This window comes from Podarcis muralis, chromosome 5 (assembly GCF_964188315.1).
Source record: "Podarcis muralis chromosome 5, rPodMur119.hap1.1, whole genome shotgun sequence".
Lineage (NCBI taxonomy): Eukaryota > Metazoa > Chordata > Lepidosauria > Squamata > Lacertidae > Podarcis > Podarcis muralis.
In genome coordinates, this window is record NC_135659.1 from 92,876,350 (window position 1) to 92,889,863 (window position 13,514).

A 13,514-nucleotide genomic window follows, 5' to 3' on the forward strand; every position below is an offset into this window, starting at 1 on the left:
AGATCAGCAAACATTTCAAAATTTTCATTGTTAGGAAATAGCTAGAAGTGCTTAGGAGAATTTAAGTAAATATAATGCATGGAGATGGAAAGTAAAAGGTAGACCCTATGTAAACAAAGTAAAAATGCATTCTAGCAAGACTGGTGGAAGAGAAAGTACAATGGTAGGAATAACTGCAAAGAGGTGTTCATCACTGCTTAAATCTTTTCATAGAGTACATAGGAAAAACCACTGATCATCAAGAGCTATGCTATTCAACAAAAAAAGCCTAATTTAAGAGGGGGCAGAAATGAGCAATGAAAGCATTTTAATCAAATATTGCATTATGTAAGCTATTCTAACATCCTGTCCTGGACATTGCAATAGGACAGACGTCACCAAAGATCCACCACACTTTGAGGAGTTTCTTTCTCTAAGGATGTCACAAAAATGCATCAAAAATGCCTGTAATGTTTTTATGTCTCCTGAATAATGAATTTCCCTAGTGTACAAAACTCTATTAATACAATTAATACAACTATACACACACAAGCCATATAAAAATATGTATCGGTGCTCAGCAGGATCTATGCACACAGCGGAGAGTTCACCCTAAACAAGGCTCTCTGGAGCATGCAGCTTGCACAGAGCCAAGTCAACATGCCTCTTCCTTCCCACTCCAGCTCAAAGCTAGATGAGGGGAGAAGCAAGTCTACATACCACCACTCCCTCCACTCTGTCCACATCAAAGATGGATGTGGGAGGCAGTGGGATACTACTCAGCCAACCTGCCATGCTTCCATCTTAGAAGCTGAAGGGGGAAAGAGAATATGCGCTTCTGTAAGAAAGTATGTTGAGGGCTTGCCAATTTGGCCGTGCACAGCTGGGGTTTATCTCTCAGCTTGGCTCTGCACTGGTCAGATGCTGCTCTGAAGAAGGATTGTTATTTTTTGCACACTGAAATGTGCATGAATGGTGAGTAGTCAGTCCACAAATTCCACATATAAGGTTATTTCTTTTGTTCCTCCTATCAACAACCTATACAGACTTTAGCGGCATTTACAATGACATTCTGCTTCCTGTAACATGCTAGTAGAATAACGCTAGTGGAACCCTTGCAAGAAGAACTCTCATGATTACAGTACAATGTACTCAAAAATCTAACAGGGGGAAAGCGGAGCTAAAAGCAAAAACCAAAACTTTCCACAAATGGTGCTTGGTACAACGGTAGGTTCAACACATTAGCCTGTTAATGGATATATTACAGAACCCTTTTTCTGTCTGTACTACCTCTTCAGAAGAAGGGAGGTGGTGAGCAAAATAAAGCAACTACAAATTCTGACACTTGCTCTGTCTTTTGTAATGCTCAAAGCTCCCAGCCAAGAGGGTTCCACCACCACAATCTATAGTCCTGGCCTCCAACATCACCCTCACTCCCTCACACGCTTCCTTAACTCCTTGTTACTCTAGTGGAGTACTCCAGAGAAAACAGATGTTGCCAAAACAATAGAGATGTTTTACAACCGGGTATGATGGAATGCTGCAGACTGCTGCCAAAGGCGGCTAAGAGCCAGAACTGTGCAAAGCTGCGGCAGATGTTTTTTGACCAAAGCTGCAGGCTATGGATAGAGTCAACTGCTGAAAACATCCTTAGTTCACAGTGACATTCAACAATTCCAGAAAGAAAATTTGGCCTAGATTTTAATTTTCCAATAACCCTTATGAAACATGGAACTATCAATGTCCAACTCTTACAGTGACATCAGTAAGCCAACTCAATTCTGCTACATCTAACTGTCAGAAAACCACAATAAACTCTTGTCTCCAGCATTTTAGACAGGGACCAACTCTACCGAACATTCTTTAACTGAAGGCTGGCAGGGATTATATCTAGGATATATACAATCAAATAAGTGGAAGATACAAAAAAGAAAAAGAAGAAAAAGACGGCTCATGTATACAATTTCACACTATGATGCAGTACCATTCTCACACTAATGCCATCTACATCACAGCAATACAGTATATAAAGACCTGTACACAGAATGTGTACACATTACAAAGGGAAACATAGGTTGAAAAACATAGCATAAAGCAAGTTACTGTCCCTTCCTACAGTTCATTTGTGCATGAATCCTGCAGCTTATGCAATTTATATAAATTTTGTAGCTGATCCTCCAATATCCTGTCAGAAAGCCAGTTCAATTTTTTTTCATACACTTCCATACACTTTAGTTCAATATATGAAGTGTGCACCTAGTATACTGCTTTTATTGGGTTGTTGTTGTTGTTTGCAAAGCTTTCAGTGCATATTTTGTTCAAGGTGTCACCTCCCTGGGACATTGCTGCTGAACTATGTAAGTACTTTTAATCACAACCAGCATGCTAGCAAGCATTTTGAGATGAAATTATACCACCCTATTGATTTAAATGAACTGATTTTTCCCTATATCCTCATGTACCATTTTGACACCAGCCAACGTGCTAGTGGAAATGCAAAGGAACATACCTTACATATCATATTGCACTTGCTATTTTATTCTAGTCCATTTCATTTGCAGTTTTTTGGTTGGGTGTTTTGCATACATGTAATTCTTCAAAGCCAACACAAATATCCTTTCAATAAGCTAAAGAAATAATCAGCTTAATAGGCAAAATGAGCTTTTCTTCCAAAGTGAAGACATTTTTGTGAATGTTCCAAGATCAGAGAAAACATTGTCCACACTTAGCACAATCTACCTGGAAGGTCCCTTTCACCAAACACTCTGAGGTGAACATACCCGTGTATAATTTGCAATTATTTCACTGAAATGGCAGAGTAGGCCTTTGTACAACCAGCTATGCAAATGAGTGCTATCTCCTTTTCGGGGTAGTCTAACATAATGGCACAATGAAAATATCAAATTCTATTTGTCTTGACATTAACCTGGAAGTAACCAGCAAGGGTGGCTGAGTTTTTATCAAAATTATTTCTTACAGCGATGAATGGCACTATTTAGCAGGAAGAAACTCCAATGAAAATCCTCATTATTACATATTTTTACATGGCTGTTTATTTGTATATATTTTTAAATTTTATATATGGATGTTTTATGATGGCCTATATTTGTAATGCCTAACACAGGTTTGGCAAAGTAGAGTAGGCCTTTGCCAGTGAATTGTGACACTTCCTTGATTTCCAATAATAAAGAGTTATATTCAGACTGCACTCATATAAACAGTATAGCAAGTCTAAACACTAAATTAAAAAATAGTGTTTTAAGATTATTTAATCTCTGGAATTTATTTGAGGGGGAAGGAATACAGGTGAAAAGGCCTGGGGAAAAACAGGGAAATTTTTTTTGGGGGGGGAGATTTTGATATAGTTTGAATATTCCAGACCTTTTTTTCCGGGGGGGGACACTTTGGGGGGGGGGAACGGGGAAAAGCCTGTTTTTCTCCAATTTTCCCCAATTTTTTCCAGGCTTCCCCATCTAACTATAATTTGTGGAAATGCTTAGCCTATTGATGAGAACAGTGTGCATTCTTTACACGTATCTTATTCCTCCTTTTGTTCTTCCATCGCTATTGCTTTTGTGGTGACTGCAGAAATGTGATGTGGATTTTGAGAAATAATTATTTGCTTCATCCCAAAAGTGTTGTTATTAATTACCCACCCTTCACCCTAAGGTTGCAGGATGGGTTCTACCAGCACGAGGCCCAATAAGTTAACAGAAGCCTAAACAAATCTAGCACTTTGGGTAGTATTCAACGGAAACCATCCACTGACCAAAAAAATCTGTCAGCAGAACAGGGAGGAAGGAGGTTTTCAGTGATACCTCCCTCATCTTACCCTCTGTCTCCCAAGCTGTTTCAGACTTGACAGTATGGTTGTACTATTAATTCAAACCTTCAACTCTCCTGTGATTTTATTACTTTCCTCCAACATAATTCTACCTCCAATTGCTCCAGCCCCAACTTAAATCTCTTAGTGAGACTAAGCTGACTACTTGTAGGCAAGGGTCACTGAATCAAATTTACTTAAAGTAAACTCTCTCATGACTGGGGTTCTAGTTTCGTTGTGCTGAGAAAAGCACAAAGCCCATAAAGTCTCTCTGGTTTCAATGAATAAGGTGATGGTGTTTCTTTCTGTAATCACCTGATAAGCCCTTTACATTCTGTTACAAAACTGAGTAATACTTATTTCCTTCCTAAAATGTCACTGAATTTTGACTTCTCAGAAAAATAGACTACTACCAAGGCACCATTCTGCACCAGACTTATTTGAGATATGACTTACTGTATATGCTTCTATCATGCATGCTGTACAGCCTCACCAAAAGAACAATATACTAGATATCTCATATAAAATACCTCAAATTATTTTCTGCTTCTAAGTTACAAAATACTTTCACTATATTTCAGTTTATCCCAGGTCATTCTCTAGTCAATCGTACCATTATAACAAGGGGAGCTTGCTTGCTCCACTTTCTCAAGCAGGACACAACAGAATGAAGCAGCCTGCTTCACACAGCTCCAATTCCTGAGTAGTGGGTTTTTTTCAAAGTGCTGGCCCAAACAGGTTGCAGGAGGGCACTACTTGGCCTCTGCTTCAGGAAGCAAAATTCCTTGAACTAGTACTGTTCTCAAGAGGTAGAAAGTTCAAGGTTTGCTTCCTAACAATAAGGGTGAACACTGGAGACATATGGTATCTTTGTAATACCTCTGTATTTACAAGTAAACACACTGATCATGGAGAACCATGCAGACATCCAGAGATAACAATAGGCAAAACAGCATAAATTCAAACAAGACATGAATTTTGAGTGCCATACTTGGCCTCTGCTTCAGGAAGCAAAATTCCTTGAACTAGTACTGTTCTCAAGAGGTAGAAATGGGCCTTTCCAGAGTGAACCCTTTGGGGTCTGAGTGTGGCCGGCAACAACCCTACCACAAGCTAAACAAATTACTAAACCATTTTCAGATCAAAAAATCTAAGTTTCTTAGAAGAGCAATGGAGTTAACCCAGCAATTGCGATCTTTCTTGCAATAGCATCTGCTTCTTCCACCACTAGTCCCTTTAATTAGTAGCGCCATGTGCCAAGAAATGTGGAGTATAATACTGTGAACTGGAGAGAAAAGAACACATAATTTATAATTTTCCTGTATTTACAACAAAGAGGGATGGCGCAAAGAGGGATGATATGTGGTGAACTGTGAGAAGGACAACTAAATGATAGCGATGTTTGCTCTACCAAAATCGGGACAGAGGACAATTATTTTGGCCGAGGAAAGTTTTCTGGAGAGGAAGCAATGAGAAGTTGACTAATGTACGGTAGTCAAGTTTGGCACTGCAGGGATAATTCAAGACAACCATGGGAGAGCTGGCAATTTGGAGACTGGAGGGGAGAGAAGACAATAAACGAAAGAGTGGTACACTGGAATTTAAATTCCCCAGGTTCTATCATTTAAAATTTTTAGGGTGTGGCTCCATAGCATCTGCTGGCTGGATTATTTGGTTATCCAATGCATGTGAGATTGATGACTCTGTCAGAGATCCTATTTTCAAACCAGCTGCAAAAAACAATTCTATCTCACCTTCTAGCTCTCAGAGCTACTTTTTCCTGCTCTCTCACACTCCTTCATATCTTTCTTCCTACAGTCTCACAAATCTGCTGAGGAGGGTTAAGAAACCCTGCAAAGCAGATTTGGGGGGGCATACAGCCAACTGCAGGGCAAGAAGAGTTAACCAGAAGTCCTGTTGCCCAAGTTGATTTCTTTAATGCAGGCCCTTCATGTGTTATTGGACTTCAACTCCCATTACCCCCATGCAGAATGGCCAATAGTCAGGAATGATGGGACATGTATTTAAGCAATCTGGTAGGCCACATGTTCCCTAGCCCTGATTTAGAAGCTTCAGCTGCCAATGCTTTTTTGTGTGGTGGTTCAGTTCTGAGAGCTGAACCAAAAACTTACAGATTAGCACACCCAATGCTTAAATTTTACATGACACAACTATTGGCCTAGGCGGAAAAATATTTTAAATCCCTATACATCACTACAGAACTCTTCTAACCAAACTTCAAGGCAGTCAAAGGAGTATGTTTATTCCTATGTCCCTAGAAAGATATGTAATAAACCCAGGATTAATTCCACCTGAAAACATATACTAGTAAGCTAGTTCAAAAAATATGAATACTTTTATTTAAAGTAACTCATATACTGCCTTTCACCAGAATGATTATGAGGCAGTTTACAAAAATAAAGGCAATACAGTGGTACCTTGGGTTAAGAACTTAATTCATTCCGGAGGTCCGTTCTTAACCTGAAATTGTTCTTAACCTGAAGCACTACTTTAGCTAATGGGGCCTGCTGCACCACCACTGCACGATTTCTGTTCTCATCCTGAAGCAAAGTTCTTAATCCGAGGTACTATTTCTGGGTTAGCAGAGTCAACCTGAAGCGTCTGTAACCCGAGGTACCACTGTACAATAAAACAATACAGCTAAAATATACAAAAATATATCCAGAAGTTGTACTAAGAATTAACCGCCTGAAAATGTCTGAGAAAACAGATGTAGCCTAACAACCTCTACATAGAACGTTTTTCTCTTCACTTCTGCTGAATTGCAACCCTGAGCACAATCTGAGACCAGGACCCAAAGCCATCTTGAGTAATCATATCAATATATAAAGTTAAGTAATACTATTATACATTTATGCAACATCAGAAGTGTACTAATAGTAGTACAGAAGATAAAATGATTGTATTTGCTACCCAGAAATTGGAAGACGGGAGAGAATTTACTACAGTACAGTACAGGATATATCTAAGGAGAAGCAACAATGAAGCACTAGCAGACAGAATGGTAAACTGTCAAACTATACATGAACAAAAGTTGGTATCTTATGTTATCAATGCCCTACTGCTGGGCACTGAGCAAAACAAACCCCTTCAAAGACATTTACCATTTACTTTACCACAAAAACAATACTAAAAGGAGTGAAACCTGCATTGTTATGAAATTCATAATGACCTATTATGTCACCATGGTAGGGTTATCGTATGATGCCAAGGACAGCAAGATGGAAATGTACCGTCTGCTCCAGAAGGAACCGTAAAGGACAAAGGAAATTACACACAAGCAAAATTGAACTTCTCAGAATACGAGTTCTGTCAATAGGAATTAATGACCTGGACTGAATTCCACACATTTCCAAATTCAAGGTGGGTCATCTTATTGGGAAGTTTAAATAAAGTAAAATTTAGACTTTTACTGTCCTTAAAAACCAGTGAGCACCAAAATAGGGAAACAAAAATTAAATTAAAGCTTTTCCATTCCATTACCACAGCACACTACACACAGTTTAGTATTAAGAAGTATAGTAAAGTCAGCTTCAGAAGTTAAAAAGGTAACATATAAAAAGATTCTAAAGTCACTTGAGTAAGCATGCAGTAGTAAAAACTGTATCCTACAACTGAGTTATCTACCTATCTACTACTGGAAAACTGCCAGTTCTTCCAGTTCTCACACACTTTATTTACTGCAATCCAAAATACATATTATTGGGGAAAGGAAGATACTGAACACAATGAGGCTTACTCCTGAGTAAGCACACAATGTTAGAAACTCACATATATAAGCTAATTGTCAAATTGCACCTTAAACCAAGGTTGCAGTCACCACAATGGATTGTTTAGACGCCACCCCCTGCACCCGATGGGGGTGGTGGTGGTGGTTGTTATTATTCATCTCATTTGTATAACACTTTATATTTTAAAAAACAAATGTCAAAGTTGTTTACAACCCATTAAAACATCAAATAAAACAATCCAGAATAAAACAAATCAAGTTTCAAGGAAAATATTTCTGATCCTTCTCGAAGTGACATTTTGCTTTCCCCCAGGAATAACCTGGCATCCAGAGATCTCTGCGTGGTCACAATTGGACCCACGCTAGTCGCAAAACGCGCCTGGCTAATTTCAAACACTGCCTGCAAACAGTTGCACTTTTATAGCACAATCCTATACATGACTACGAAACAATAGTTCAATGGAACTTATAGGATTGCATGGAACAGAAGATTAGACTCTTCAATCCAGTGCTTTTTTCCTAAAAAAATATTTAGCGATACTCTCATTTTCCTACTCATATTGAAATACTGCCCCTCAATGAGGCCAAATCTAGTTTCACAAAATGTTTAGGGGCATGCGTACCCCCAGAAAAAAGCACTGCTTCAATCCTATTATTAGGTACTATTAACCATACAGTTGTTATTTTTGTGTAGAAGCTTATGAAGGCCTGCCACAACAGACTTAACTGGAATCTAGCTACACACGTGTATTAAAAAGTATCTTAATGTAACAAAAATAATGTCCAGTTCTCCCTTTCAAAAATGTTATGCATACAACTTGCCCTAACCATGCTATTATTGAAACACCTCATTTTTTTATATTATTCAGTGTATTTGGAGCAAAATTTAGAATTTCACCCTTTGCCAAATTCTAAGCACACAAAACAGTAAGGCATTGAAACCATTTATAATGGGCAGGGGAGACTGACTACACTTAAAGGAGGCAGCTTCATTGGTGGGCAGGAACTGCCTTCCAGACAAAAATAAAATCGAACTTACCGAACAGGCAAGAGGTCGTAACCTCCACTTTGAACTATTCACTGTGCAATTCTATGCCTATTCAGTAGTAAACCCCATTGAATTCAATGAGACTAACTCCCAAGTAAGAGTGTACAAGAGTCAAGCCCTAGGCTACAATCGTCTATACGCTTACCTATGAATTAAGTTCTGCTGGACTGAACAGGGCTTACGTTTACGATGACACTGACACACACACACACACACACACACACGGTGATAACATTCCAGGTGTATGTATATATATACCTGCAACGTGATCACCATATGTGTGTGCAAATAAATAATACACACACACCCCTGGAACGTGATCACCTTAACTAAAACCACAAACCGAAGCTTCACACATGCAAGCGAAGGGAAAGGCGGCTACCGCTGGAGAAATAAAGTGAAAATAAAGATCGCGGCAAAAGCAGCCAGAGGAAGAATCAGAGATTCTTAATCCAAAACCAAAGGAAGGTGTGGTCAGGCTCGCCACCGAATAACAGGCCGGCAAGCTCAAATAAGGTCACTCTTCCTGTTAGACAATAAAGAGGAGGGAGAGATGATGCCCCCCCCAAACCACGAATTGCAGGGTTTAGAGCGGCGAGGGCCGGAGTCTACTTACTACAGTACTGCTAACACGCCAAGCGGATCCTGAAACAATTACCCGGAAGGCCTGTAATTAAAGGGGGGGCACCGCAAACTCGCCCTTCCTCCGTTTTTCTCTCCCTCTCTCTGGTGACCACGTTATCACACATCGGGCGGGGAGCTATTTCTCGGGCGCCCCTCCCTCGCCTCCACCCCCCAAAAACAACAACAGCCCCCACAGCCTCCCACGTTCAAGTGTCGGGGGTGCCTTTTACCGGGGGCGTCACGAAGCCCTCCGACGTCACCCGATTGTGGTCTCACACCGCGGGGTTTACACGAGCGACGGTTTTAAAGGCCCTGATCCCGACCTAACCCCCCGGGGGGGGGGGGAGAAAGGGCGAGATAGGGGCGAGGTCGCTCCTCCCGCCGCCCCCCACCCCCCGCCCGCGCTGCCCGCCGCCTTCCTCCTCCTCCTCCATTTTCCAGCCAGGCCCGAAACGGCTGCCCCTCACTCACCGTAGAGGAGGGAAAAAGGGGGCTCGAAGAAAAATGGGGGGGGGGCAAAGAGACTCGGGGTGGGGGAGAAAGCGAGCGCGTTCCCGCCTCGGTGCCGGCGCCTCTCTCCCTCCCTGGGCCTCAGCCGAGACGAGCGGCGGCGGCGGCGTCCGCCATTTCCATTCCCTCCGCCTCCTTCTCTCCTTCCCTCACGGCTCCCTTCAGACTTGTTGCTCCGCCCGCGCCGAGGCTGAGAGGAACCCGTCGCCAAAATGGCCGCCCGAGGTGGCTGCGCGCGAGGCGGTGCGCGTTGGGCTGCGGGGAGGCGGGGCGGAGGAGGACGCTCTGCTCCGTCGCACGCAGTGGCAGTTGGGAAGGCGCCCAGAGGTAATCCGGGCGGGGAAGGGACCACAGAGAGAGCGGAAACTTAAGAGGGTCTTTCTCTCTGGTGGGGAGAGCAGTGCAGAGCGGCAAGGAAAGGCATCGAGCGCCCCCTCTGGGCGGGAGGAGGAAGTGGCGCAACGTTCTTAATCCAAGTTGTTCATGAACTAAGCTGTTCTTAAACCAAGGTACCACTCTACAGTATTGAGAAGCGTTCTGGATTTCCATTACGGGTAGGTTATAGGCATAGCTGTCAACGTTTTCCTTTTTTAAGTGCAACTCCCTTATTCCGAATAGGATTCATTGCAAGAAAAGGGAAAAGTTGACAGCTATGGTTATAGGTTCAGCCCTTCCAAGTGTCCCTATTTTCCAGGGACAGTGCTGGATTTACAGATGCCCTCCAGATTTGCATGCCAGAATGTCCCACTTTCCCTTAGGACAGGCATAGGCAAACTTGGCCCTCCAGATGTTTTGGGACTACAACTCCCATCATCCCTGACCACTAGTCCTGTTAGCTAGGGATGATGGGAGTTGTAGTCCCAAAACATGCAGAAGGCCGAGTTTGCCTATGCCTGTGATAAACTCTACAACCTTTGGAAGACATCTGAAGGCAGCCCTGTATAGGGAGGTTTGTAAATGTGTTGTTTTTATATATGTCAAAAGCAGCTACATGGGAAACAGTTGAAATCCTTTTACAATGAACCTTCTTAACCTTTTACTTCTACCAGACCTATACCTGGAAACTAAAGTGTTTGTAGATAACGCAACTGAAAAGTTACCTTTCATATGCTTGCACAAAAAGTAACTTGACAAAAGGAAGCAAACTACGTATTTACTATTTTATCTTTAAAGTGTTGCACCAGTTTAAAATAGCAAAATTACAGTGGTGCCTCGCAAGACGAAAAGAATCCGTTCCGCGATTCTTTTCTTCTAGCGGTTTTTTCGTCTTGCGAAGCAACCCCATTGGCGGCTAAGCGGATTAGCGCTATTAGCGATTTAGCGCTATTAGCGGCTTAGCGGGCTTAGCGGCTAAGCTGTTAAAAGGCTATTAACAGCTTAGCGGCTTTGAAAAAGGGGGGGAGCGGGGGGGGAAATGGCGAGACTCGCAAGACGTTTTCGTCTTGCGAAGCAAGCCCATAGGGAACTTCGTCTTGCGAAGCGCCTCCGCGACGGAAAACCCTTTCGTCTTGCGGGTTTTTCGTCTTGCGAGGCATTCGTCTTGCGGGGCACCACTGTATTATAGGGACAAAAATGCAAAATTATTATAGGGACTGTAGCAGGAACCCCCCCACCCCAATCATCCTGTTTGTACAAACTTCACACACACTCACACTCACACACTACATACGCCACACTTCTGTTATAAATTCATAGAAAAATCAACCATACATCGGATTTGCACTGTTCGATTTTTATTTTACTCCATATGACAAGGACTATCAAAGGGGGGGTGGCTTGGTTCTGGTCAGCCATAATCCCTTCACCATACCAGCACATCCACAGGAGCCCTGCCCAGTTGCTATGCCAACCCTGATGATCCCAGACAGAAGACAATCAAGATCACAAAGAACTTGCATATGGGAGTGGATTCAGCATGGACTGAAACAAAGGACAATGATCAGATCTTCCCTCTGGGGGCAGGAAACTTCAAACTCCCCTTTGTCTCCTGGAAGTAACTCATGGGGAGGGGGAAAGGAGGAACCAGCCAGGTGACAGGACACTCAGGTTACCACCAACTCCTCCCTCAACCCCTCCTTTCTGTAATGTATGCATGATGTTTCTGGGGGTGGGCTTGACCTAGAGGAGGGGAATTTCAAAAGTTTTTATAAGACCTTGCACACTATTTTTCTTTGTCTTTCCTCTCTCTTGCAAGTGAGGGGAGCACCCTGTTTCAACAGTTCAATAAAGGCCAAGCCTACAGGCTGCTGATTTGCTCCAAGTTATCCTGGTTGGTGTCTTTGTTTTGTCCAAGGGAGCCCTCGGATTTTTCCGGTAACAGACAAAAATGGAACACATGATTAGCTAAATCCTCCCATAAGCTTTTAGTGTAGCTTGACCATTAACAATGGATGCTGATGAGTGGGCTATCTGAGCAGCAGATCATTTGCTCAATGGTACACGTATAACTATTTTTATGAATAAAAAATAAGGCAAAGAAGAATACCTCTCTCCATAATAACTGATTTCTGATTGTAACTTTAAAAAAATGTTTTTTGTGTAATAGTAGTAAATGGCTCTGATATTTTAATGATAGAATCACCTCTTAATTGGGGCCTGGGTGGCGCTGTGGGTTAAACCACAGAGCCTACGGCTTGCCGATTAGGTCAGCGGTTCAAATCCCTGCGATGGGTTCAAATCCTCCCGTTGCTCGGTCCCTGCTCTTGCCAACCTAGCAGTTTGAAAGCACGCAGTGCAAGTAGATAAATAGGTACCGCTCTGGTGGGAAGGGAAACGCTGTTTCTGTGTGCTGCTCTGGTTCGCCAGAAGCGGCTTAGCCATGCTGGCTACATGACCTGGAAGCTGTACACCGGCTCCCTCGGCCAATAAAGCAAGATGAGCGCCGCAACCCCAGAGTCGTCCACGACTGGACTAAACGGTCAGGGGGTCCCTTTACCTTTACCTCTTAATTACTAGTTTTTATTCTTTACCTGTTTAAAGTCTTATGTGTTCCGTTTATCCATGTGTCTTATCTTATGCTGGTCTGTGACTGAAATAAAGTTTGATACTGATGAATATCAGTGTAATTATTTGTATGACTTACCGTAAATAAATCACCTTAGCCAATCAGTTGTGGAAGAACCTGTGAAACTGGTTTGGTGCACAGGGTGGAGACACAACCACAGACAGAAACAATTTTGTTGCCAGAAATGCAAATAGGCTTCTGCTGGGTAGCTCTTCTAAGCATTTGGGGATTCTTCTTAGGGACCTGCACTTCCTCAATGTGCATCCCAATAACATCTACTCAGTTTGCAGGGGACCTTGCCAGCCCGAACTAGACACACCTGGAAATGAATCTCCAACCTTCTGCATGCAAGTCACTAGTTCTAACGCTGAGCTATGTCCTTCCCACAAGAAGGACGTCTTTTCACCCAGGCTTTACCACTTCCATCAGAATGAATTACCTGCACCTGTAGTCAACAGGTTCTATAATGCTGTTTTACTGTTTTTACTATAAACAGCTTTATCGTTTCCTTTTCGTATGTCGCTTGAGAATTATTATAATTATTTTAAATTAGAACTTAACAGCTTCAGCCGGTAGCGCATGAGGCTCTCAATCACGGGGTCGTGGGTTCGAATCCCACGCCGGGCCAAAGATTCCCTTGCAGCGCCTTCAAACGCTACGATTTTTAGGCCGTTCTAGGACGCCCATTCTCTATAGACCGTCTCTCCCTCTTTCCCCTCAGTGCCGATCCCCCCTCTCCCTCGTCTCTATGATCCACGCGACCTTTCGGAGGCGA

At 42.5% G+C, this 13,514-nt stretch overlaps 1 protein-coding gene across 2 annotated transcripts in view; it reads right to left on the reverse strand.

The window, feature by feature from the left end:
* The window catches only part of DIDO1 (death inducer-obliterator 1), a 67,676-nt gene extending 57,696 nt beyond the window's left edge, over positions 1–9,980 (reverse strand). For both annotated transcript variants that reach the window (XM_028735405.2, XM_028735404.2), the window contains exon 1: positions 9,697–9,980. The gene's annotated coding sequence lies outside the window, so the exon portion shown is untranslated. The remainder of the gene's footprint in view (positions 1–9,696) is intronic.
* Positions 9,981–13,514: the final 3,534 nt, after the last annotated feature.